The following is a 16,435-nucleotide window of genomic DNA, read 5'->3' on the forward strand; positions in this document are numbered from 1 at the left end:
CTCAGGGCATGGCACTTCCCTTTACTCATGTGCCAGCTCTCGTTCATTGCATCACTCCAGGGGAAATTTGTTACCATATACATGTGGTAGTGATGTGTATGAACACACTAGGACCGCCAGGGCATTTTTTCCCTCTTTAGGAGGTTTTTTCCCGCGTGCATTGTATATATGCCCATCACTCTAGGGCTATCTATCTTTTTCATTGCACACTAAGTAACACAGTCTCTATTGTGTGCCTTGAGCTTCCTTCGTCTCTTCCAAGCTGTGTCCGTTTCTCTGGAACCCTAATTCCAATAATGGTAACCTAAGACCATTGGAAAAAGGCAACGAGATACACGCTGAGGTTCCAATGCAAGGTTATTTATTTAAAGTAGCTTGGCAATGCTATGATAGATATACATGAAAAATGTGGTTTAATTACAAAGACACAAGAGGTATTTGGAACGCTTCTATTTTCGAGTGTTGCCACATGGAATGCACTTATTCCTTTCGCCCGGCTCTCTCTCTCTCTCTCTCTCTCTCTCTCTCTCTCTCTCTCTCTCTCTCTCTCTAAGGGCCAAAATCAAGGTTTGGTGACACAAAAACAAGTGTTGTTGACACCACATTGGATTGGGGCTTTCTATGTAAAAAACACCTATTTTTAGTTGAGGTTGTAAAGGTAAAAGAGAAAACCTTTATCATTTTCAATGATAGATTTTTTTTTTAAAGTCTATTTTTATAAACATTCAAAAATTGAAACATGGGACCTTCATGATGTAGGTAGAGGGGGAGTTGATTGACCGTGTGGTTGTTGCTATACTATTGTTGTTGCTAGACTCGCTAGACTCCCTAGCCTCTCTCTCTGTCTCTCTCTCATGCATGCATGTTAGCTTGTTGTATGTACGATGAAAAATCTCATTTTTCCTCCATAAACCAACGCTCTCTCTCTCTCTCTCTATATATATATATATATAGATATATATATATATATATATATATATAGTTACACATATAGAAAGCCATGCAAGCCTTTCAAGCCATGTTGACTCAGATCTACCATATACATTGGTTGCCAATGGAAATTGGTGTGTCTACTGCCATTAATAAATGTTTCCCTAACCAAGTTTATATCTGCTATGATTGAGCCACAAAGAAGCACAAACAACAAAGCAAGGAAAGGAGTCAAGATATCCAAGTCGGACTACCAAAACTAGGATAAGAAAGAACATATGCTTAGTTGTGGTTTGATGTTGGCATAAGCAGACACAAGGGCTCCCAATAAATGAACAAAAGGACATAATTCAACAACTCATGCACCATCAAACATTTTCCAAGTTCCAAAATTCAAATGTCAAATGGAATCTTGTCTCTAGTGTCGTAACACATTGACTCACATCAGGTCCCCCACTCAACAAGTGAGATTTTTGTCAAGAGAACCTCTTTGATCACGATCTCAAAGATTACTAACAACATAATATCAATGAATCAATTTAAAATTGCTAGTATCGTGGGTGTTCATTGAAGGAATATAGCAGAGCAAGTTCTCGGCTAGAGATAGGATGAAGTCTTGCTAATAAGTGTTTGTTAGAGACAATTGCCTCGATGTAGCATTATCTCATGTGAAATTACGGATTTGGTCTATGCCTTTTGGCATAAGAGACGAGAGCTTCACGTAACAAAAATGACATATGTAAGAAAGAAAAAGTATTGTCAAACATCCCGTATATCTTCTTGATGAGTCGAAGGTAACCTCTTATTCTTCCAATCATTATTCCTTAGCGTTTTTATAGTGGTATATGCTCTAGAGAGTACTAAATTTGGTATACTAAAAAGCAATCGCTCCATACGCTAGCAAAAGCACCAAGTTGATACTCACTTGTTGTAGAGTAATACTTCATACAGGGCCAAACTACCAAATCTGGTTCTTATTCTAAGGTAGTACATGCTCCATTTGTTGTGCAAGGAGTGATGATTCAAGTAGATGCTCTGCAAACCAAGAAGTATATCAACACATCCATAATCTGTGGGAATCCATATTGTACCCAAAGCTTATGGATAGCAAGTACCATATAAACAAATATTTGTTTGGATATTTCCACAAATGTGGTGTAACCAAGTTGCCTTTTTACCAAAACAAGATCTCAACGGATAATAGGGAGTTGATTGTGATGCGTTTTAAGGATGTCGGAACTAGATATGTTGATGCCAATGGTGGTGAGAAGAAGAGAATGGACTTGATTGTGCAAAGTGTTGCTTTTCTTCACCTCTTCTCAAAGGCTTCATCAAGCATAACCTTCCTCTTTAGCGGCAAGTCCAATAGTTCAAATATTTCTTGCTTAACTTTCCTAGTGATGGTGTTGTGTAGTTTAATTTCAAAGAGAATTGTTCATTTAAAATATAGAATGAGATTCAATCCATGCATTGGTGGTCAACCCATGTAACCATCTTGGTGCACATCACTTATGTGAAAAACTTGGTAGATGCTGTTGAGAAGACATTACATTTTTACATTTCACAGAGACCTTTCTATTTTTTGACAAGGTACTATCAAATGACAAGCCTGCACATGATGCATAACTGTTTTGCTTCGAGACATGAAAAATGAGAGCATGATGGTGCAAGTGCTATCATCAAGAGAACCCTCACTCATGAGGAGCTAAAACGAAATTGTTGACCTATGAAGTGTGTAGCTGACGTGATTAACTTTCTTAGTGGGACATTTCAGCGTGCAAGAGAAGAGCATAGGTGTAGTACTTAGATAGTTTTTTTGGTTGGTTTCAAATGATGATGTGCATTCGAAGTTCCCGTTGATTTCATTATGTTGATGGTTATTCAACAGACAACCCATGCATTGAACGCCTTTGAATGGTCTCATGCTTTTGTTATCCATGTGATTAGGTAGTGTGGAGGAGATGCAAGAATAGACAAGATGGAAATATGTCTCCATTGTGATGTCACCAGCGATGGTAGAATCATATAGAAACAATGATGAAGAGGAAAATGAGTATAAAATTTCTATGATGGCCATGCTAATGAGCCATGATTCTAACCTGGCAATGTATGAAGGAAACCTTGAATTGTTATGTGAAATGTGGTCCATTGGAGAAAACTTCAATGTATCATACAATGAGAACACAAAAGGATAAGTGGAATAACAAAATTTTCCAAGGTGGAATAGTATGTGGTAAAATATAGCCATAGCATCAAAGTTTAGTTAAAGCCATACATTTCCCCATGGATCCTACCTTGGATTTTAAATATCCACTAAAAAAAAAAAGTATGCAATATTATGCCATATGATGATGGAAGTGACCAAGATGTAGCCACGTCATCCTTGAGCCCCACATTAGGAGAAGAATGGGGTTTAGAAAGGCCACTTATTTTAGCAGTTTAGCAGTCTCATTAGTTTTTGTATTATGTTAATATGAGATTCTCTTGTTTTTTGAAAAATTGATGAAAAATACTAAAAAATAGGTGGGTACATGCTTTCTCACAAGCTTTGACCGGTTTTCATTTGAAATTAGTGGGTTTCCTTATTAGAAAGCAAGTGGGTTTGCATTTTAAATGGGTGATTTGGGCCCTTTAAAATCCTACATAAAATAAATTACGTTTTGAGATTGTGGTCATGAAACAAGTTGCATGGGTAGAAGCAGGGCTACATGGGCTATCAAAATTAGCTTCAAAGCTTGAAGTGAATAGGAGCGGACATCTACATACTACCAAAGGCTGCCACAAGGCATGTTGGAGCTCCACGAGCATTTCATGAGAGAGATGGTGCGCTTGACGTGGATAGGAGCACATAGTTGCGGAATGCCAAAAGCTTTCGCAAGGCGCACGAGCATTTAATGGGAGAGATGGCATGCCACTGAGTGGAATTGAAGGTCGTTGATCAAGCCATGCACAATCCAATGGCTGCCCATTCTATTCTTGGGCAACAATGTGAGTATTTACAAGCGTAGGATTAGGATGCAATTTTCCCCCACTCACTAAAATTGTTTGCACTTGATAGTTGTGCATTGAAGGTGGTCTTCCCAATACATAAAGAATTGTCATTCAAAAAAAATGAAGGGAATTCTAGGAGAATCTTATTAAGCACTTGCGAAATGGTGGGGCTTCATTCCACTTGGCAACCAACCATTTGTCCTTCCCCTAAACCCATTTATAAGGCCATGGAAAATTAAAGTAGCCCCCCCTCACCCCATTCTCCTCCTAATGTCTCCCAAAATTGCAAGTGGGACAAATCGTACTTCTCCCAAATAGAACATTTGTTTTGTTGATTTCCTATAATTTAGTTTGTACTTCAGTGTTTGTCTTTCTCTATCACAAGTTGTATTTTTGAATTGTCTTTGTCTTTCTCTATCACAAGTTGTATTTTTGAATTGTCTGCTATAGTCCCAAATTTGGTACAAAATAGTACCAATGTTGGTACTTTAGTGTTACTCAACCAGAATTAGAATAGAGATACAAAAAACTATTTGACATAGTACCAAAGCTCGTATACATAGTACTAAATTTGGTAATGTGCACTATTCTTTAATTGTTACTTAGATCAAAACCTAGAGAAGTTAATCACATAATTTAGTAAGGTATTTTTCACAGTACCAGATTTTGTATACAAAGTACCAAATTTGGTACATCATAATACTAAATTGAACAACACACACTTCAAATCTATATATAACCCACTTTATACAACACAATATCAAATTTGGTATAACATAATACCTACAAAATAGGACTAGATTTGGTATTGTACAGTGTTTCTAACTTGTTACTGAAACCTGAACTTAGAACAAAGGTGCATAAATTAAACACCTCGTGATCATGTACAACTGTTGATTTTCAAACAGTACCAAAGGGGGATCAAAATTATAAGAGTACCTCTCTAGCTATAGGAAATGGTCAGTAATTAGAGGAGAGATGTCATCCTCTACATCGAACAAGGGTTCTTGCAATAGTAAGTGGCTAGGTATGAGTCATGTACCCAACCAAGCAACCACAGTAACATACTATTGTCAGGACACCGGCAAGGCCGAACTAGATAAGGCAGGGCCGGGCTAGGCGGTGTGGAACGGGGAGTCCAACTAGGGCAAAGGGCCAGGGGCATGCCTATATAAAGGGTGGTTGGGTGGTGGACTCTCAGGCTCTAGTCTCCCCTGCCTTACATTGTTATTAGAGCATGGTCTATTTTGGGCAAGAGGGCGTGGAGATTTTTGCATGCTCCTCTCTTTGAGGGCGTGAAGAGCCGCCTGCTAAGGGGGACGATGAGGTCCCACTGTGTGAGAAGCGCCGCTTGTGTTGGGAGGGAGGCGACCTTGACCTCCAACAAACGCTGTGTGGCTTAGCCTGACAGATGCACGCTGCCTTGGGGAGGATTTTACGTCACTGGGGCGACGCCCAGAACGCAACGCGCAGGGAGTTCTCTCTCTCCCTCGCCCTCGCGGCACTGTCGTGGTCGCCATAGCCAACTGCAAACGTTTTATTTCACATACAAGGCGCCCAAAGGCTTTGGCCTTGGGCAATTCATCAAAAAAACTCTCAAGCTAGGGGACGTGCCCACCCGGGCACACACCCCATACCCAAGCCAAGGTGTTGAAGGTTTTTGGCAAGGCCAAAATCCGACATAAGCATAGGCAAGGGCCACCGAATTCTAGGTAAACTGTCCGAAGGACAGAAATTGTAGAAGTTGATCGAAGTTAAAATTTTGACGGAGTTGAAGTCTCGGAAGAATATCTATTGCAATTCCTTCCTTCGAGAAGATTCAGTCATCAACGACGTTTCAAGCAGTACAAATTTTTGTCGGCATCGTCAAGCATACTTGATTCAACTATCAAGAGCTTACGGAGTTCCATATACGGCGGACTACCATCTATTTCGACGGAGATAGCACGGCTATTCTACTTTGTGAGTGCTCCCAATATCAGGTATATTTTTTGAGTACTTCTTTCACCGCACGCTGTAGCCATGACATTCGATTTTGAGCAAAGTACTCATGATCCTACCAATGATGGCCCGCGGCCGGATCCTCTCATGGAGAGTAACTGTGACGCTATGGCAGGAGAAGATACTTATGAGTTGCTCGATATTCAAGAATTTCGTGCACTTCAGACACGCATGATTGTCATGGATGAAAATTTTAAAGCTTTAAATCAAAATGTTACTAAACTTTCCACATTAGTAATTCAATCAATGCATCAGCAGTCTAAGAGTCTTGCTGACACCCACATGCATGAGCACGTTGGCACACAAGGGCAAGGCCCAATTCATGATACATTTCATACTCTCACTGCCAAAGAGGTGGATGACTTGTTAAAGAACTTTAAACCACTAGTCTTTAAGGGTGAAGATCGAGACCGCAATAAGGATGTAGTGAACATCTTTCTTAGCAAATGGGATGGAATTCACGCCTTAAGGCGTACTTCGGATGCAGTCAGAGCTCTGCAGACGAGCTTAACTTAGGAAGGCAAGGCCTACAAATGGTGGATGTCTCTCAAGGAGAAGAACATCATACCATAGAGTTGGGTAGCCTTTGAAGCAAGTATGGGCACAATAAAAAATAATTTCTAGTTGCTAATTCAGATGCACACGAGCTTAGCTTAGGAAGGCAAGGCCTACAAATGGTGGATGTCTCTCAAGGAGAAGAACATCATACCATAGAGTTGGGTAGTCTTTGAAGAAAGTATGGGCACAATAAAAGAAAATTTCTAGTTGCTAATTCAGATGCATCTAAACAACCCAAGGGGTCCAGGGGTCCTCTTTCTCCTGAGGATTTTGATAAAGCCAAGAAAGAGAGGTTATGTTTTCAATGTTTAGGGAGAGGTCATGGCAAAAAGGATTGTCCCAAGGGGAAATCTACTGCTCAGGGGAAGGAGAAAGCAGTCTACATAGTGCAACTACTGCCTCTTGAGTCTTCCTCGAAATTCTCCACAGTTGAAGTAACACACACTGAGGTGGTGCATGAATGCTGTTTCACAGCTTCCATGTGGCAACAAACCTTTGGACCACATGAGTTAGTATGTATGCATGAATATCTACAAGGGCACAAGTGCGCATCTTGGTAGATGATGGTGCTACTCACAATTTCATCAATTATGGATTGGTGAAAAAGCTCAAACTGCCTCAAACTCCGAGTACCCACCGCTACAAGGTAGCAATGATGAATGGACATGATACTGAAATATGGGATACTCAATGCCGAGCTGTTCCATTAGAAGTACAAGGGTACTCTACTTGTTTGGATTTTCAGGTTATGAACATGGAAAGGGCTGATGTGGTTCTTGGTAGGGAGTGGTTGCATAGCCTAGGACCATCACTGAAGCGTAGCTATGAGCATAACAGCTTGACGTTTGAATCCCATGGCGCACATGTGTTGTTGTTAGGAGAAAAGGATACACCTTCATCACCACTAATTTGTACCACCGAGCTTATGCAGCTCGTTTCTGATAATGAAATAGATTAGGTTTTCTTGTGTTACTCACTGTCTCATTTTCTTTCTAACATTGAGTCCGTTGAACATTCCTCAACGCCGCATGCTTCTCTCTCCTCTATTCCACCAATTGCTAATTCTAAACAAGCAAACGTTGCTAGTCAATTACAACAATTATTAAAGGAATTCCAAGATGTATTTCCTAATGATTTGCCACCAGGATTATCATCGACACGATTAGTGCAGCATAGCATTGACGTGGCTGCAGGCTGTAAACTTGTTAGTAAACCACCTTATCGTATGAGTTACTCAGAGGCTGCTGAGGTGGAATGTTAGCTTGCTGACTACCTTAGCAGAGGGTTTATACAACCCAGTTCTTCACCATGGGTTTCGCCTATCCTTTTAGTGAAGAAAAAGGACGGCAATATGCGCACATGCGTAGACTACCAGGGCTTAAATGCGGTTACGGTTAAGAACAAATGCCCATTGCCAAGAGTAGATGTCTTATTTAATAAGCTAACTCATGCTCGCATTTTTACAAAAATTGACTTGCGATCAGGATATCACCAAGTCCGTATTCGGCTTGCCGATATACCTAAAACTGCCTTTCGAACACGGTTTGGACACTATGAGTTTTTGGTGATGCCCTTTGGGTTAACCAATGCGCCCGCAACATTCATGACACTTATGGATAGTGTCTTGAAGCCATATTTGGGCAAATTTGTCATTGTTTTCCTCGATGACATCCTAGTCTATAGTGCTTCCCAAGAAGAGCACTTACAACATCTCAGACAGGTGTTTGAGTTGTTACGTACAAACAAGTTATATGCCAAGGAATCTAAATGTGATTTTCTAAAAGATGAAATTCATTATTTAGGGCATGTTATTTCAGCTCATGGCCTATACATGGATCAATTCAAAGTGGATACCATCAAAAAATGGCATCCTCCTAAAAATATGGAAGAATTACATATATTTTTAGGATTTGTAGGTTTTTATCGAAGGTTCGTTAAAAACTATTCTCAAATTGCTATTCCTATGACGGATCAACTTAAAGGCAAAGGAAAAGCTTTTCAGTGGGGATCCGCTCAACAACACAGTTTTTATACGTTCAAAGATGCATTAGCTACAGCTCCTATACTAGCTATTGTAGATCCTTTGAAACCATTCATTTTGAAAACGGATGCCAGTGATCGTGCTATTGGAGCAGTCCTGTTACAAGACGGACGGCCGATTGCATTTGAAAGTAAGAAGTTTGATACAGCTCAACAGAATTATTCTGCTTACGAACACGAACTCTATACAATAGTATCGGCCTTAAAAACATGCCGGCATTATCTATATGGTGCTCAATTCGAGATTGTGTTTGACCATGAAAGCATCAAATGGTTTACACAACAAACAGATTTAAAGGGTCGAAAAGCCACGTGGACTGAGATCCTTCGGGAATATGACGCCAAGCTAAGGTACCGCAAAGGCCGATACAATGTAGTGGCAGACGCTCTAAGTAGAATGCCAGAGATTAATTCACTCTTGTTCACGAAACTTCGTAGTGAATTTTTAGATTCTCTCATGGGAAATATGAGCATGATGAAGCATATTCCAAAGTGTGGAGCCATGTTCAAAAGAGTGATCCTTCTCACTCCAAGGACGGTAGTGTACATTTAACCTCCACACCTAGTTCTCCTTTATCAAGTGATGAACTACAACGATGGAAGCATTTTACCATTGACAATGGGTACCTACAGTTAACCTCCACACCTATCAAGTGATGAACTACAACGATGGAAGCATTGTACCATCGACAATGGGTACCTACTCCACAAGAGGAGAGTTTGTGTACCGATGGACACGGACATTCAGCGCCAAATTCTTTATGAATGTCATGATAGTCCAAGTGCAGGGCACCCGGGGATTAGAAAAACTTATGCTCTTGTACGACGATAGTTTTACTGGCTAGGTATACATGGCTTTGTTCAAGCTTATGTCTTGCACTGCCAAAAATGTCAAGTTAACAAGGCAGAGTGCCTGAAAGCAGGAGGACTCTTACATCCTTTGGAGATTCCCAATGGAAAATGGAAAAGTATCTCTATGGATTTTATTGTAGGTTTACCAACCACTATACGAGGTCATGACTCAGTATGGGTGGTCGTAGACAGGTTGACTAAACTATGTAAGTTTATTCCGACCAAATCAACGGTTAAGACACCAAAACTAGCCAAGTTATTTGTGGACAACCTATACAAATTGTATGGTTTGCCAAGTAACATTGTTAGTGACCGTGATCCCAAGTTTAACAACCACTTTTGGAGAGCTGTATTTAAACGATTGGGTACACAACTAAATCTCAGTACAACTGATCATCCAAAAACGAATGGTCAAACAGACGGGTTAACCATGTGCTAGAGGATATGCTAAGAGCATACGTCAACAAAAAATAGTCAGACTGGGAAGAATACTTACCTATTCTCGACTTTGCCTACAACAGTGCTAAGCATGTCACAACAGGTTTTAGTCCTTTTATGCTAATGTATGGGTTTCAACTTAGGTCACCAGTTACAGTGGGGTTGGCAACCGGAAAACTCCAACAGGTTAAGGATTTTCTCCAAGACCATATGGATATGCTGAAACTTGCTCGCCAGAATGTCCGGCAAGCACAGGATCGGTATAAGAAATACGCTGATGAGAAATGTCGGCAAGTTACCTTCGAAGGAGGGGAGGAAGTATTTTTGCGTGTGCCAGAACATTCAGAAAGTTTGGAAACTGAACTGACACCTAAATTATCTCTCCGATATTGTGGGCCTTTCAAAATACTCAAGCGAGTCGATGATCGTGCCTACAAACTATTACTACCTTCACATTCTCGCATTCATCCAGTGTTTCATGTAAGCCGTCCTACGAAAGCGGTTACATGGGGACGACAATGTCATTGACCAACATGTTTTGGTTGATTACATTGAACCTCTTACCTTACCACATGAACATGAACGTGTTCTGGATTATCATGAGTTGCGTACATGTCATCACGTCCAACAAGCCTTAATCAAGTGGAAAGACCGACGTGAAAAAGGTGCCACTTGGAAAAACATTAGTGTTCTTAAGAAGAAGTTTCCCACTTATGTTTTTGAGGACGAAAACTTTTCTTAAGGGGGGAGTAATGTCAGGACACCGGCAAGGCCGGACTAGATATGGTAGAGCCGGGCTAGGCGGTGTGGAACGGGGAGTCCAACTAGGGCAAAGGGCCAGGGTCATGCCTATATAAAGGGTGGTTGGGTGGTGGACTCTCAGGCTCTAGTCACCCCTGCCTTACAACTATCCATCAGGTACAAGGGGGACTTCCGAGTCATTTACGTTGGCTCATAAGACCGAACACATAAACAAGTATCCTAGTCGTTCTTCAACTATTTGTATCTAGTATTGTCGATGAGAATTGTGATGGTTGCATTAAACCATGGGTGTTTCATCCATATTCTCCTTAGTGTTGGGGTAAAATCCTGTTGGCACCCACACATGACTATCTCTATATCACAATAAAAGGTCACACACACTCCTCTTCTAGTGTGCTATCTCCCCAATGTTGGCTCTCCTTGTTTTCCTTTCTTTGCAGATGCAAGCATCTCACGCTATAGTTGGCATTAGAGCGAAGTGTGGCAACTCTCACTTTATGTGTGTGACCGACCCCTTCTCAACAATAGTGAGTGTGTGAGCTTGAGCTTAGGAAGGTAGACCTTTTTTTTTCTCAATAAAGAATAAAAGGAAACCATTGAAAAGCTTGGAATCGAGCTTGGAGGGACTGCTCCAAATTCGAGCGATGAGTAAAATTAAGGGAAAACAATCAAGGTAGTGCTGGTGGGCGAAAATGGGCTACTAGGACTTGAATTAATGGGATTTGTAGCTCACAGGTGTGAGCTCTTGTAGTGTTTCTTAAATTTGTAGAGGTAGTGCAACCTTTTTGGGGTCTTGAGGTAGCAGATGAAAAGGGAAAAAAACTCATCAATTTTGAATAAACAACAACAAGCATCATTCTTAGATTTACATCCTTTGGGAAAGTGTACACACACACACGCGCGCGCACACACACACACGCGCGCGCGCGCGCACACACACACACACGTATCACTATCAGCTATAATTGGTTTTTAAGGATTAACCCCATACCCTCACACTCACTCTCACAAAAAGCACTATCTCTGAGTCCTAACAACTTGTGGTCACTTGTTACCCTTTACCTGATTCATGCTTGGCCAATTGCCAACCCAATAGTGTAAATACACTCATACTCACATCTCCTTTGATATTACCCCCGTTCTTATACACATCTTTGTCTTAGCTATTGGTACTTCTGTTCATAAGCAGATTTTCACACTTAAAACAAATGCTATGTGGAACGTATCCAAGTAAACAATTCCACCACTTTTTTTTGGAGGGGACAAAACCCCTTAAGGCTTTTAGCATAATACTTCAGTAGCGTGGGATTCACCACGTGAGTGCGCGCGTGTGTGGATGTGTACGTTGTTGGGGATTTGTATTTGAAAGGTGATCCGGGAAGGCACTGGGCCCCTGGTTGTGAGAGGTGCGGGGAAAAGAGTTGCAGCAGACACAATTAACAGGAACAGAGCTCCAAACAGACAGTTTAGCTTAAGCCTAATAAACAACAATATCTCTGCTTAATCAAATGTTAATGGAAATGTTTATGCACTTTACAAAGTTTAACCTGTCTTAATCAAGGTGCTAATCAAGACGATCAGTAAAGAACTGCCTTGGACTGTCTTCTGCCTTCAACTTCCAAAGCCTTGGGTGGTCCAATCCAGTTTATGGTTACCGGATTAATTCCGGGTTAACGGCTTGGAGATTATGGCTTGGAGAGCTTAAGATTATGGCTTAGGCGAAATTAGGATTAGGCTTGGGTTAAGAGTTTGTGACTAAGCGCGGCTTAAGGAAGCTTCATGAAATCCGGCTTAGCCAGGCTTGGCTTAAGTGGGCTTATGATAAACTGACTTAGGCTTGAGTAATGAGATTATGATTAATGAAATCGAATTTTGGCTTAGTTTGGCTTAAGATTGAGGCTTTGGCTTAGGGAATTCAAGCTTAGGCGTTGCTTGTGTAATCAGTTTAGGATTAGGCTTGGTTTAGCATAGGAAAGCTTAATGGAAACGAGCTTAGGCTTAGCTTGAGAAAGGGGTTTAGGATTCAACTTCGACTAGCATAGGGAAGCTTAAATGAAAATGAGCTTGGGCTTTGGCTTAGCTTCTCTCAGGAGAGAGAGCGCTCCAAATGAAAGAGGAGAGGGAAAAAAACACAGGAGAGTTCTCAAAGAGAACCCCCCTTCCCTTTTTATATCTTGCATGAGCTTAATTTCTTGCTAGAAGGGGCCTACCCATTAGCGATGTGGGTAATGGGTACCCCTTTGATGACGTGGTAGGCAGGTAGATGGCCGGCATGAAATGCGCCCGAACCAGCGCTGAAAGGCTTCGCGCCGTCATGATGAGCATTTCTCGTCTCTTGGGCGGCTGCATCCAAGCAAATCACATCTCGTTGCGTCTTCTTCTTCTCCTTCCTGCGTTCGTCAGCTGAACTGCACGCCATGGCGTTTTTCCCTCCACACACAAAGCCCCTTATTAATTGATTGGGCGCCGCCTTATAATGGCTTCACAAATTGGGCATACATGCCGTCCATACAATGCTTAAGTTGGGCACCACTTGGCATACATATCGGCCAAGCTTGCCAAGCTTCTCCATTTGGTGGCCATAATTACTGTAAGGGCATAACATTTGGCATAAATGCCGGGCAAGCATTGTCAAGCACAACATCTTTCTCCAGTCGCCATCGATTAGCAATATCATCGTGAATTTTGATGTCGTAAAAGTCTTCAATAGTGCTACATGCCTGCAAGATGCAAGTGTAAGTGATTGCATTTGGAGAGTTGTCCCGTCTTGGCATTTGTCGAAAATAGCCAGCTTCATGACCCTGCCTCTGTTGGGTTAATTCTGCAATCATTGCATTCCAAGATCCGTTTGAGAGCCAAAAACTCTGAGATGGCACTCCAACTGAGTGGACCGGACTGGTGCGGAACCAGTCCCCGGTAAATCTTTAACAGTCAATAACTTGGCAACCATAAATCTGATCATTGATCTGAAAAGATTGACTCGCTCCAGAAATTGAGCACTTCAGGCCCATTCATTTATTATATCATCCTTGACCTTTTATCAGCAGGTGCTCAATCCGGTACGGATCTGCTACTGACTCAACTTAAAACTGTCATAACTTCTTATCTATAGCTTCGATTGGCGAGACGTAAAGACAGGCATGTAGAGCCCTTCAAGTACTTCATCTTCAATCAATAAAATCCTAGCTATGATCACTTCAAGCATACTCAATGTTTAGCATTACCAAGACATCTTTTGGCCCTTAGAGCCCCATCTGGCACACTTTTAGCTTAAAGTTGGCTTGTTAGCAAGCCCTTATTACTGCTGAATAATCCTGTAAGATTCAAATAAACCTGATTGGCATTCCTTTGCTCATTTTCTTTCCATGGAAGCAGAGTGGCACGACAGCGTGCATGCACGGTGCGGTGCATGCAGGGAAGGGGAGAAGCATAAGTCGACGTGGGTGGAGCAGCCTCTCAGGAACCAATGATGAGGAGCTCCTTATTCTCATATGTAATGAAGAATAAGGATATGTACACACATGGGTGGGCAGCTGAACACCAGACGTCCGGGCGGGCAAAAGACGGAGCGCCTTTACCCCAATAATCTCCCACTTAAAGGCGATGCGTCGATAAGTCAGACCTACTAGCTAAACTACTAGTATGTACAAGAAAACAGGCGAGACACTCTCTCAACCTACACCCACTGGCTCACTCTGTCGATGTACACGCAATCGTATCGGCTCTGGTGGTATGCTAGTGTGCGTACCCACACTAGAGCCTGCATGTAAATCCCGCAGACTCTAGCATACCCACGCTAGAGCCTACATGTAAATCCCACAAACTACTATGTATGGTCCGCAAAGCTCCATGAAGCATCATGCTAGTGTCAGTCATCATGCTAGAGGCAGAATGCCGCGGTATTTAGTGTTGGGCATGGGCTCCCAATGGCATCCAAGAGGTGGAGGGGAGCTCCCCTTGAACGTGGCTATGGCGCCCGCGGGCGGCGCTGCTGTGGTGGCGTCGACGGAGATTTTGGGTGGCAGTTTCGGCGAGGCGGGGCGGCGATGGCGCCCGCGATGGTTAAGGTCGGTGATGACATGGCAGGTAGTAGGGGCGGTGCCCGCGCTCGCAAGGGGACAAATATTTTGAGGATAAAGATGTACTCCCCCCCCCCCCCCCCATAGCGACATCGCTATTACCTCGGTAGGGGAGGGGTCCCACTGCAAAGGAGGTGCCGACAAGGAAAGAAGAGCAAGCCAAAGGCCAAGAGATGGGAAGCCGGCCGGCCCAAAATGGAAGGGATAAGGACAAGAGGTGAAGCATGCAAGTGTGTCCAAAAATAAACTAGGCCAAGTGTTGGCAATGTAATCAAATGCTAAAAAGAACTCCAAATGAAGTGCACGACATGGAAGGTGACCCCATTTTTCTTTTTTGGGATTCCTAGGCACACCCCTATAAAAGGAGGTTTATGTTCATTTTTTAGGGTCTTTTGGGCCAGGGTCTTTGGACCAGTTGGCTTTTTTGCCTGTGTGAGTAAGGGAAAGCTTGAAGCTTGTGTTGCTAAGCTTGCCATTGAAGCTGCATACATTGGTTGTACTACTCTCTATGAAATAATACGACTCACTTGCCCCAATCTCTTGTGTTGCTTCTCCCCACTCCCCTCCTCTTCTCTCGCTCTTCGTGTATTGGCCATTGCTTGCACAGGGTTTGCCTGCAACTCAAAAGGTGCTACCAAGAGGGCAGATTAGGAGTGTTTTGTGAGTCGGAAAGGGTGAGTTGGGCAGTGTGGGTGCATTTGTGTTGTGGGTGTTTTTTGTAAGGTGCGAGGTAGTTGTTTTGTATGCTAAAGAGGAGTTGTTAGTGAAAATAAGCCAATTTGAAGGTGTTTTTTGAGAGGTTAGGGGTGCTGTGGAATCCCTGGGCTATAGAGAGGCAAGTATTTTGTGTGCTGGGTGTGTTCCCTATTCCCCCTCTCCAACGTCGTCTTACAGATACGTGGATGACCAGCACTTGGACTATCGTGACACTCAAATAAGATTTGGTGCCTAGTGTTTGAGTCCTTTGGCACGCATACTCTACCTTTGTGGAGTAAGTAGCCATCATCAATGGAAAAATTCTTCCATCGCTTAAGCTCTTCATGAGTAGGGCTGGAGCTCTGTGTGTTGGAGTTTCTATCTGCGCGTGCAGATACATATTGATATGGCTGTTCAGAGACATGTGAGTGTGAGGGATCCCTTTTTAAAAATGCACTTCACACTTTAGCATATGATTGATCTTGTGTACACTTTCCACGTGGTGATCCCAAAAGTTCACTCTTTAGTTTCGTGAAAGCAAGTGAATTAATCTGAGGCATCCGACTTAGTGCATCCGCTACTACATTATATCGCCCCTTGCGATATTGTAGCTTACAATCATAATCTTGAAGGATTTCTGCCCATCTAGCTTTACGGCCCTTCAAGTTTGTTTGAGTAGTAAACCATTTGATACTCTCATGGTCAAAAACTATTTCAAACTCAGCACCATATAAATAGTGTCGCCACTTTCGTAAAGCGTGAATTATGGCATAGAGCTTTCTCTCATAGACAAAATAATTCTATTGAGCTCTATCTAACGTTTTACTTTCAAAGGCTATAGGTCTTGCCTCCTGGAGAAGTACCGCACCAATGGCTTTATCACTAGCATCAGTCTCTACCACAAACGGCTTAAGTGGGTCAACGATTGCTAGGATGGGAGCAGTGGCTATAGCTACCTTGAGCTGTTTGAAACTGGGTTTTTGGGCTTCTTCCCAAGAAAAGGTCTTACCTTTTGTGTTAAGTTGATCCGTCATAGGAACAATGATTTTGGCATAGTCACGGATATAGTATCGATAAAATCCAGCCAT

The sequence above is a fragment of the Adiantum capillus-veneris genome, chromosome 9 (assembly GCF_014529385.1).
Source record: "Adiantum capillus-veneris isolate H3 chromosome 9, ASM1452938v2, whole genome shotgun sequence".
Lineage (NCBI taxonomy): Eukaryota > Viridiplantae > Streptophyta > Polypodiopsida > Polypodiales > Pteridaceae > Adiantum > Adiantum capillus-veneris.